An 11,415-nucleotide genomic window follows, 5' to 3' on the forward strand; every position below is an offset into this window, starting at 1 on the left:
GCATATAAATATCACCGTGGACATCATGAAGATTTTAATGATAGGCATTTCCGTACTTATATTTTGCCTATCTGCGGCTCACTTGAGTTTGGATTTACTTCTTTTTTTGCCATGTCCTTAATGATCCAGTAAAATGGATGAACATAGTGAATTTCTCACAAATATTATGATGGGTCCTACCTAACTTACTATCGAAGAATGTTTCTATGAAAGCCTTTTACATGCCGTCTGTGTCTTAACATTACAGTGCAATGTTGCTTATCCTATTTTATCTTATCTTAGTATAACTTGGCTTGACTTAGTGTAATTCAGTCCATCTACATTGTTATAATAAAACAACTTTAACTTAGTGGTGTAATACAGCCAATCCATACTATTACGCTAAATGGACTTATCTTAAGAGTACTATAATTCCATTCATCTATGCTCAAGTCGTTGGACCAATAAAGATTTTAGCTTTAGGACCTTATTATTTATACTGCAGTTGTTAGATCGCTAATGGTTATATCTTTTGTAAGGTTTTTTTATCATTTATCAATGCAATTTCATTCTTTCTATTCTCACATTGTTATAATTAATCAATACTTTCATAAATAACATGGTTTCTTTTATGAGTGGTAATATAGACTGTTAAACTATTCAGTTCTCGGTCATAGACGATTACCCACCGTCTCTCTATCTATCTTGACACTTGAAGTCAGAGACATTTAATTTAGATTGATCTATGTTATGATCTAGCACGCTTCACATCATATACATGAATTAACAAACGAATTTCCAGCTAAACACTTGAGAAGCACTGTAATTAAAAGCGAGGGTTCTAAATTATGATATCATCATTAAATTAGATGTAGGAAGAACATACCGCCGAATAACAATGTCATCTTTATACTAAGTTAATCATAAATTTAAGTGTTGAAAGGATAATGTTAGATTGATTGTTAGGCTCATGACTAACTTTTAATTTTTTATTATTTTAAATATAAATTACTCTATGTATTTTAAATATTTTTATGTCCTATATAAAGGAGACTTATTGTCTCCAACTCTATTTATTATAACCGAATAACAGTTAAGCAAAGAGTGGCTGTAATTTTTTCTTATAGGTCGATGTAGATATTATTATCCAAAGTACTATTCTAATCTCAGCCCGCTATATCTATTATTTGTTGAAGTTGCTGTGAATGTTACTTCGCGAGTGAGTGGGCTTTGTACACTCTTAGCTTTCTTGTCGGTATTGAATGTAGTTGGGGTGTAGTGTCAACTTGGTTATGATTATGCAGTTAACTTTGAGTTGTTACTAGCCAATGAAAGCTTAAAATTTACGTTCAGCTAAAAAAAAATCATGAAATTATTTAAAGGATGAGAATAAAAAATTCATCAACTCAAACAACTCAGGTTAATATATAGTTGAAGATTTTAAATAATAGTCTTGATAATGAAAAAGGAAAATATGAACACCATTTATACGGGTATAAAGTGTGGTTTTAACTTTTACGACATATTGATTTTGAAATTTTTTTTAAGGTGTAAAATAGCTATATCTTGGGTCCAAGTGGATAAACGCTATAAAAAAAAGAGAGAAAACAATAACAATAATAAAGATATAAGATAACTTGAATACAAAAAATGAAAGTATTAAATATAGAGATGCAAGATGGTTTTGCGGGTTAAAAGACAAGCTTGATTTGAGATATAAGAAGGGAAAGATGATATCGACACTGTTCTCTCAAAGAGACGATTCGGTTTTTGTGATCTCAACTAATAGACGAAGAGCCACCACATGTTGGCACTATTGTATGAAATACCGGAACGAGATACTTATAAATTGATGTAAAGGAGATTGTGAAGAGACATCTTCAATATGGACATATGTCACTCAATAAGTACATTAGGATGCCATAATTCTTACAATGGTTTAGAGATGTATTCATGACTAAAATGCTAGAGACTATCATTCTTCTAACGACATGTGGCTAAAGAACTTGCAAATAGGCAAAATATTTAGACGAAATGTATACTGACACGTTGCCAGACATGATTGGCCATATATATGAAAACTAGTCATCAGTGTGGAGATAAGAGAAAACTACCAGGAGTTAAATTTATAGTAGGTCAAGACTACTAATTGATTGTCCAATTAATCCCTTAAGTCAAGGAGATCATATGTAAAACTACTGTCTATTTAAATATATAAAATAGTAAAGAATGAAGAACTTCAGGTTCTCACCAATCTAAATACACACATATCTTATTTAGCACAATGATACATATTTTATCTTTTTTATTTCACATAGATACTTATCTTAGTCTAGTTTAGTTTAGTCTCTTCACTTATGTCAAATATAATATTATAACAAGTTCATATCAATTAGCATAGTTTTAGCATAATTTAATTTTAATACACTTTTGTCTAATGCATCTTTGTAGTAAGTTTGAATTAGTTTAGCTCTTCATATATGAATTTGTATTTTAAATTATTAAATTTTTTACTTATTAATTTTATTAGACCGCGACCAGTTAGCTAAATCACGTTTGCCTCACTACTACTAGGGTTTAAATGATCGTAAATAATTTATAGCAGCTTCACCTGCTCGGCTATCGTTGGTAATATTTCTTCATTAATTTATTTATTCAATTACTGATCATACAACATTAATTGTTAATTAATTCAATAAAATTAGTACTTAGCTTTATTTTTATTTTTTACTTTTTGAGTATTATATTGTTGTTAAATGGTACTAGTTGTCACCAACGTAAGAGAAAGTCTTTGATTCAAATGTAAAAAGAAGTCATCTGATAGACTAACCATCCCCTTCGATACATACATACATGTACCATGCGCGAACAAATCTCAGCCAAGTATTACACGTACGACCTGTGTTTGAATTGAAGACAATAGTTACTTTGTTTGCTATAGGTCTTGGGCTCAAAATCCTCTTCTTACTTCTTTTATTATTAAAAAAAAAAAAAAAAAACACATGAAGTGTGTGACTCACTTTACTGTGAAATCCTGTTAAGCATATAATCGAGTTTCAAAATGAGTATGCTTAAAATCCTCTCAGGTTAGGTAAACTCAACTTGTAATTCAGTTGAGTTATCAAGTTCTAGAACTATACTTGGCCATATTATAATAAGTTCAACATGATTTTCAGATTTTTCATTTCTATGTGCAACGATCACACGGGTCGATTAACGTAAATGCATCATAGTGGGCTACACTTTTAGAACTAGTTGAATATAAAATTCAAGTAAAAAAATGGTTGATTGCTCAAAGATAGTGGTGTTAATAGCAAGTGTTTTCACATATGAAAGAATATACAACGAATCTTTCAAATTGATGGGAAATATCTATTTATTTCAGAATACTTCGATAGTACAATCCACTGAGGCAGGTTATCTATTAAGTCTAAACATATTTTATGGGACTACCATGTTGTAAACACTCACCTTAATCGAGATCAGAACTCTCTCAATTTCAGTATCAATTTTGATCAAAACTACAACACAACTCAACACTCACGAATGCGGTCGTGTAGGTTGGATAGGGTACGACTCAGAATGGGTTTAGGAGGAAGCCAGTAGGCAAGATCAATCGATCAAGTTGCCATCTATATGTTGTTTTTACACAATCGTAAAGGTTTTCGAGATGGCCAAACATGTAATATTCTGATAAAGTTTCTCTCAAATTAATCATAAAACCCCAAAAGGCACAGCGGGAAAGCCTAGGAAGGCCATCAAAACAACCTAAAAATAGTTAATAAAATATATTGACGAGATCGTAACCCTTTTCGATCAATCTTGGCCACTCACCCAAACATATTAGTAAGTTATAAACCAATTGAACTACAATTTTCAGATTCCAACGATACATCCTATGAAAATCCAGCTTTGAAAATAACACCACCATATCCAAATAACTAAAGTTAGAATAAGCATGTGATAAGACCTACAAATCTGGAATATCTCGTAAAGCGTCGAATTTTTATAAAGGTTTGTTGGGAAAAGAAGCATTTTAAGAAAATAGTCCTTATGAGTTATTTTAAGAAAGTAACCTAATCTTGCAACACCTTTTGCAAAAGGCTCTATAACTCACATATAAAATTAAAAGAATGGGCCCAAAAAGGACCCATGAAGGACCACTATTGGGCATTTTCAGCCTATTTAAGGGTTATAAATGTAGACAAATTAAGAGGACGGAGTGAGAGAGGGTCAAAGAATATCGATAGGTTAAACTTACATTAGAGAATCCCTCAAAAGCTGACTCTTGAGCTTAGCTACAACAGCGATGCGAAGTCGCTTGCTTCAAACTACACATATGCTTTAACCTGTGCTATCTTCTATCTTAAGAAATGTTCAGGTATAATGCCACTCTGATCAAAGCAAGTACAAGCCCTCTAAAGCTTAAGAAGATGCTGAAGTCAATAAGTATGATTAAAATCGAAGATATCTGACCATCCATTCTAATTAAAGAGGGTGTCTAGTCTCTCTTTTTCTTATCACATCTCAAATCAAACCATATTTCACAAGCATTAACTACTTTCACACGCATACATTCTCACTATATTATTCTGCTACTTTTTTTTTTTTCATTTCGCTTAACTAGGGTCTTGCAACCTAGCACAGTGTGACTTAATACAGTAGCATTTAAGTGTTTTTATAGTCTCCTAAAAATTGTAAATCCTCATAAAATAGATACTGTGAAATGCAGGGGTGAAAAAAGGTGCCTACCCCCCCCTTTTTTTTTTGGTAACCAAAGTCCTTACTCAAAATCTACAGTGCAAACCAATCACAGGAATAACTCGAGTAAAGATATCTATCGATTTATGGACCTCTAGGCAATTTTAAGGATTTTAGCTGATCATAAATTCTGAAGTTACATTTGCTAGTGATGGTGACAGCTCCAAGTCAAAAATGAAATTTACATTTAAGCTAACCCCATACTTAATCCAAACTCGATAAGCATCACAAAGCATTAAACACTCCAACCAAAGGTAAGTGAGGGTCATGCCCTTACGTTTGCATGAGGGAGGCATTTACATATGTAAAAACAATATTGATTGGGCAATTTTAGCCATATGTTCAATAATCTATATTATGAAAAATTATGCCTGATCAACAACTTAGGCCATCAATTTGATGGAGCTATAATGAATTATTTATAATTTTAAAGAATCACTTTTAGTAGAAAATCATAACAATCACATTCATAAATTGAAAAATTGATGGATATAAGATAGACTAAGTTATTAAGGGAATCACTCATTTGATTAGTGTGATTATTTATTGTATCATATAAAATATATATAAAGTTGGTCAATTTTAAAAGACAAAAGTATTTTGGAACAGTTCAAAATTTAATTTCAATATGAATATATAGGTGAATACAATGAAATTTTCCAAAATACAAAATCTAGGATTAAGATTTTACCTTAGAAATATGTATCCCATTATCGTATGAAGAGAGCCATTATTGATACTTCAAATTAGAAAGTCTCTCCCTGCTCCATTTCAATAAAGAAACTGTCTAATTTAAAGGTTGGAATAAACTATCCACAATTAAAAAGCTATCTAAAGCGGACCATGATTAAAAGCTGTTTAAAGTGGACCATACATCAAATGCGTGATAAAGATAGGAGAGAGATAGAAAGAGAGATTTCTCTTCAATAATTTTTCAAATTTTTTTTCTTTTTTCTTTTAAGGGCCGAGCCGTTTAGCACCATGGATTTGGGGGAATTTGAGGGGATTTCAAATCCCCTGGGTTGTTTGACACCATAAAGTAACTGGGGGTTTCAAATCCAGGGAGTTTCAAATCCCCTCAATCAGGGGGTTTGAAATCCAAGGTGAGACCTTGAATTACATCTAAAATCATTTCCATAGTTGCATGTGTAACATCACTAGACTATTAATTTATTAGACACATGGCCTACTAATGATATCCTTAAATAATTAGATTATCAATTGCATCACTATAATTACTTTAATATGATGATCAACACCGTCTAAGCATTGTTCGTATAAATCAACGGTTAAAAATCATTGGTTAGTTACTCAGACGTGATCTTGTGCTTATGGCCTATTCGAGACTTTGAATTTCATCATTCTTTGGCAAAGTATATATTTCAGCGGGCTGATTACAACCATTTTGTCAAAATTTACATAAGTTCACTAATTAGATATATTAAAGTTGATTTAGCAATGAAATTCAAACCTCTGCAAATATACTATGAATAACTACTTTTGGATTAAAGTTGAATCTCAATCTAAGGCGCCAAACAAAACAAGAGGATTTCAGATTCAGGGGGTTCGAATCCAGAGGGTTTCAAATCCACGCTCCCAAATAGGTCATTATTCTCTTCGAATGTTAGGAAATCAGGGTTTTCGAAGGATGCACAATTCATAATACTCATCACTTTTAGGGGGTGTTTGGAGCATGCAATTAGATGGTATTAAGTGTGATGGAATTACGTTTTTGTAATAAATGCACTTGTCCGTGGATCGTCTCTTAATGCCATGGGAGTGAGCTATTCACTTTGGTGTTTGGATCATGTAGGATATAGGGCATAAATACATATTTTGATTCATGTAATGTTTGGTTGTACATAGAAAACAATTATTAATCTCGAAAATCATGTTTGAAAACTACAGTTAGAAATAAGGTGGGGCCCACCTTAATGTTTGTGAGTAATCCACTATGTCCATCCGTTTTGTGAGATCATTTTAGGAGATGCTACCAAAAGTCAAGCAAATCCAAAACTCAAGTGGGTCATACAAGAGGAAAGAGTGGGGAAAGAATTTCCTACCATTGAAACCTTCCCGAGCTCCACCTTGATGTTTGTATATCATCTCAACCGTTCACAAGTTCATTCCTGCCGGGATGAACTACCAACATAGAAAACTTTGTCGTGATACAAAAGTTTTGTGGCCATATGAATGTTTCAGTGGTGGTCACTCAATCCGTACTATTTTATCTTGTGTGCTCTACTTGAGTTTTAAATCTACCTTATTTTTGATCGCTTACCCTAAAATGATATTGTAAAATAGATGGATAGGGTGGATTCCTCACAAATATTAAGGTGGGCCCCACCTCCCTTCCCAGCGTAAAACTTCCTAGCTCATACTTTTAGGAGGAAATCCCATGGATTTTGCATATCCTGGTTAAATTGCAGAAAGCCCCCCCAACCCTCCCCACTCCATATACAGGGTTCAATGTTGAAAACCTATAATAAATCAAAATAAGTATGATTTTTCAAACCAATGGATTTAAAATTTCATCCCACTTAATACCATCTAATTCCATGTGCCAAACATCCTTTTAAAGACTTTGGTATGCCCTTCATTATCAAAAGTTTATAATTTTATCTGTTCATGTACCTAAACTAATAAATCTATTCACCACTAGTTACAATCATCATTGACCATTAAATCTCATGTAAGCTTAAGAGATGGAAAATAAGATCCCAATCATTAGATATTTATCAAGTTTGATCAATCTATTTTTAATAGTTAAAATAAATATCAATAATACAAATATTCTGACCAGCATCTAAAACCATTTAGGAGCTGGGCTTAGCTAAAAACTGGCTAAATGGATAATCTAATAACCGATATTTAATCCACTGAAATGTTTTAGATGAATTAATAGATCCTATGTTGGAACATATGAACATTGACCATATCCATAATCTATGAAATCAACTAGGCGTATATGTCAATTATAATTCTAATTTTGCAAGATGATTTAAAGCATATAAATTAAGATCTCAAAATATCCAAACATTCTTAGGATAAAGAATTAATCAAAGATGGTACATGATCAAGTGAGACTTGATGCGATTTTCCATTGTAAGTGTATAGTCATGCTAAAACACAAGAACCTACAAATATAGTGAACACTTACACTTATCTAAGGCAGGGCAAAAAGCACAAAAAAACTTGATTATAAAGATTATCCAGCCTAACTCATTTTTCATCCCCATTACATAGGATGGCCATGGAACATAATTATAGGCAACCCAAACCTTTAAATTGGTCATGAACCTTTAGGTACACGAGATTCATGGACCATAATCCTCTCACATATAATGGCTGTTAGGTCCAATCTCATCTTCACAATGGATAACCAGAGAAATCCCTCTCTGACACCATCGTAATCATACACAATTAGAGTTTTTCACACATTAAATATGACATCCATAACATTTTCCAAAAACAAGTGGTCATCTATACTAATGATTCGTGTTATTGCCGCCATCCAGTGTAGACTAAACAAACATGCTAAGCTTAAAAATGGTTTATATGTATAAGTTGAACCATTCTCATGTTTACTAGGAGCTTTATAATTTATAGTGGTAAAAAAGCGCTAGACCATTTCTTATTAAAATTTAGAAAGACTTTGATACTCAACCGAGTGTGATGGATGATAAGCATGCACCTATTAATTACTTAGAAACAACACAGGCCACGTATAAGAAATTTCATGTACCTTTTCTGTTGGACTGCATTTTCAAGGAGATGTATCATGTGCGTGATATTAGGAAAGATTATAAAGAGAAAATGGTGTAGGCTATTCTCATTAAAAAAAATGAAAATGATGGAAATACTTTTTTTAAAGAACCATACAATGAATATTTTTCTATTTTAAAATCTCTTGGTGACTAATTGCACGGATAAAATTGTCTATTATCTACTCATGCACGTTGTATATAGAAAGATAGGTCCTAGCAACAGTTTGATTTTATTCTTAGTTAGACTCTATCTTATTATTGACTTGGAAGACAAGCTACTATATATATAAAAAAGAAAACTATCTTATGGATAGGCATGATTAACTAATAGATTTGTTTCCATGTTAGCCCATGAAATGTATACTAGACCTAATGGGCAGTCCAAGTGTCATAAGTGGTGCCATCCTACCAGCATTTTGGTAGGAATGAGTCCATCAAGACACTTAAACATTCCAATCACTGTATCATTAAAATGACTTAGTGGTGCCATTCCCATCAGCATTTTGGAAGGAATGACCCCATGGAGACACCTGGACACTCCAATTACAAGATCCAAAATTTGCTTTTTTCAGGTCTGGCATATAATTCATGGGCTACCTAAAAAAATTATATTAACCATCTAATAAATAGCTTATAAAATGAATGGTCCAGATCATTTATATAAAATACATCCAATTTTGACATTTCTATCCAATGGGCCCATCATAGATCACTTATGGTTCTAAAGCTTCGGTTTTATCATGTCCTCGTAACTATCCTATCCATGACTTGGAAGATGAAAGACAAAAAGAAAGAAAGCTATGTTGTAGATGGATTTATCACCTCATTGGTATGATTTTTTTCATGATAACCCATTAAAAACATGGTAGGCGGAATAAGTGGTCTGGATTGTTGTGCCAATATTCCAACCAAAATTCTGGTGGGAATAAGACCTTGGGACATTTGGAACTATAATCACAAGATCTGGACCGTTCATCAAATTTAGCATGCATTTCGACAGTTACCATGAAAAAAAATACACCAATTTGACCATCCTAATAATCAGGTCAATAGCCTATAAAATGGATGGTCAAGATCATTTGTATAAAAAAGTCCAATCAATATTCCGAAACTTTTATTCAATAGATCTAATCATGGATGACTTATGGTACTAAAGCATCATTTCTATCAACTCATTGTAACTATCCCATCCATGTGTTGGCATGGAAGACGAATGGCTGAAAAAGAATGTCATCCATCCGACGGTTGGATTTGATCAACTGATGAGAAGGTAGTTGATTTTCCTGTTGGGAATGAAGGGTTCTGGGAGACTCCAGCTAACCCATACTAAATCTCATGTGTCAATGTGCCATCTTTCCCGCCAACATGCCACATGTGGAGGACATAGGTCAAGGAGCTGGTAGGCCCATGCATCATGTGAGTCACACTGTTTTTTTTTTCTTTTTTTTAAACTCTACAACAGACAATTTGACTTAACATACAGTCATGGCCCACCTAATTAGATGGATGGTCTTTATGGTGGGACCCACTGTTTTCATAGTACTGATGTCTTACACAAGTGGCACGTTGGCAAGGAAAGATGGTTTAGTACAACAGGTTGTCGTACCAACACCTGCATGTGGTCAGTTCTCTTTGTGAATCATGAGTCTCAAGTCAGCTTTTTGGTGGATGCTAGGGTTTTATTTCTTCTTAGAAATGGCTAACCCAATGGGTCAGTGGTCTGCACCGTGGTTCGAAATTGAACCTACCTGCAGACTTAACCCATTGGGCTTGGGAATGATCACGTGTGTTTCGGATGCATGGAAATTACCATACAATTTGAAATGTGTGGGGCCCACTGTAATGTAGGGCTACCATGCAACATGTACATTATATCTGTTCCCTAGTTTCTAGGCTTGCTTCCAAAATTTCAACTTAGCCATGACACTGGGCCATGTCAAAGGGAACAAAGGTGACAGTGAGGATGATGATGTAGTAGGAACTTACATGGCGTTGTCCCACCTTGCCGTGGGTATGCCATCCAATCCTCATCAGGTTCGCCGCACCATTTAAAAACACGTGTTCTCCGCACCACATAAATGTGTAAGTTTTAGGTGTGATTGTACATTGCTCCTTGTGGTGTATCCGATCTAAGATGATTTTTGGTATGTAAGGCGAACATCATGAGAAGGTGCATCAGAGGCACGGTTTGGATTCCACATGCACGTTGTGGGTGGACCCAAGCAACTCAAAATACGTATGCCATGCACTGAAATGCATATGACCATTTCCATTATGGGTCTGTTTGGATTTGTATAAAAAAACTGAGGAAAATGGTCTTTTCTAGAAAATGTTATTTTCAGAAAATGGTGAGAAGTGAAAAGCTGTTTTTTATTTTGAAAATTTTATTTAAAGCAGGAAGATGACATGTATGTGCCTCGGTGGATTGGGTGAAAGGGATAACATTGTTGTATGTAACACATTAGCACATGTGGAACATATATCACAATAACACGTGGTAGATTTGCACACGTGGGTGCTTGAAGATAAATGCAACACATGTTGCACATATGATATATTGAGAGATGTGGTAGGTTGACATGATTGTATATGTGGGATACATGTCACATGGGTGTGCTTTTGGTACTTTAGGATGGACTGTGGCACATGTCCAAGCACTTGACTGATGTCTGCACACACGGAGTTCTTGAAGGAGTACTTGAAGGTGGTGGCACTTATTGCATGTATTCCAAATTAGTACATCTACATGTAAAGCTTTTAAAGATGGATAGCAACCATGGCACATGTGGTACATTAGTACATGTGGGGTAATTGAAGATGAGTAGTTGAACATCTCGTGCACCTAAAAGATAGATGGTGGCATATGTGACTATCATTTGGTGCACTTTATAAATAGAAGAGTCATTTT

Source organism: Magnolia sinica, chromosome 7 (genome assembly GCF_029962835.1).
Source record: "Magnolia sinica isolate HGM2019 chromosome 7, MsV1, whole genome shotgun sequence".
Lineage (NCBI taxonomy): Eukaryota > Viridiplantae > Streptophyta > Magnoliopsida > Magnoliales > Magnoliaceae > Magnolia > Magnolia sinica.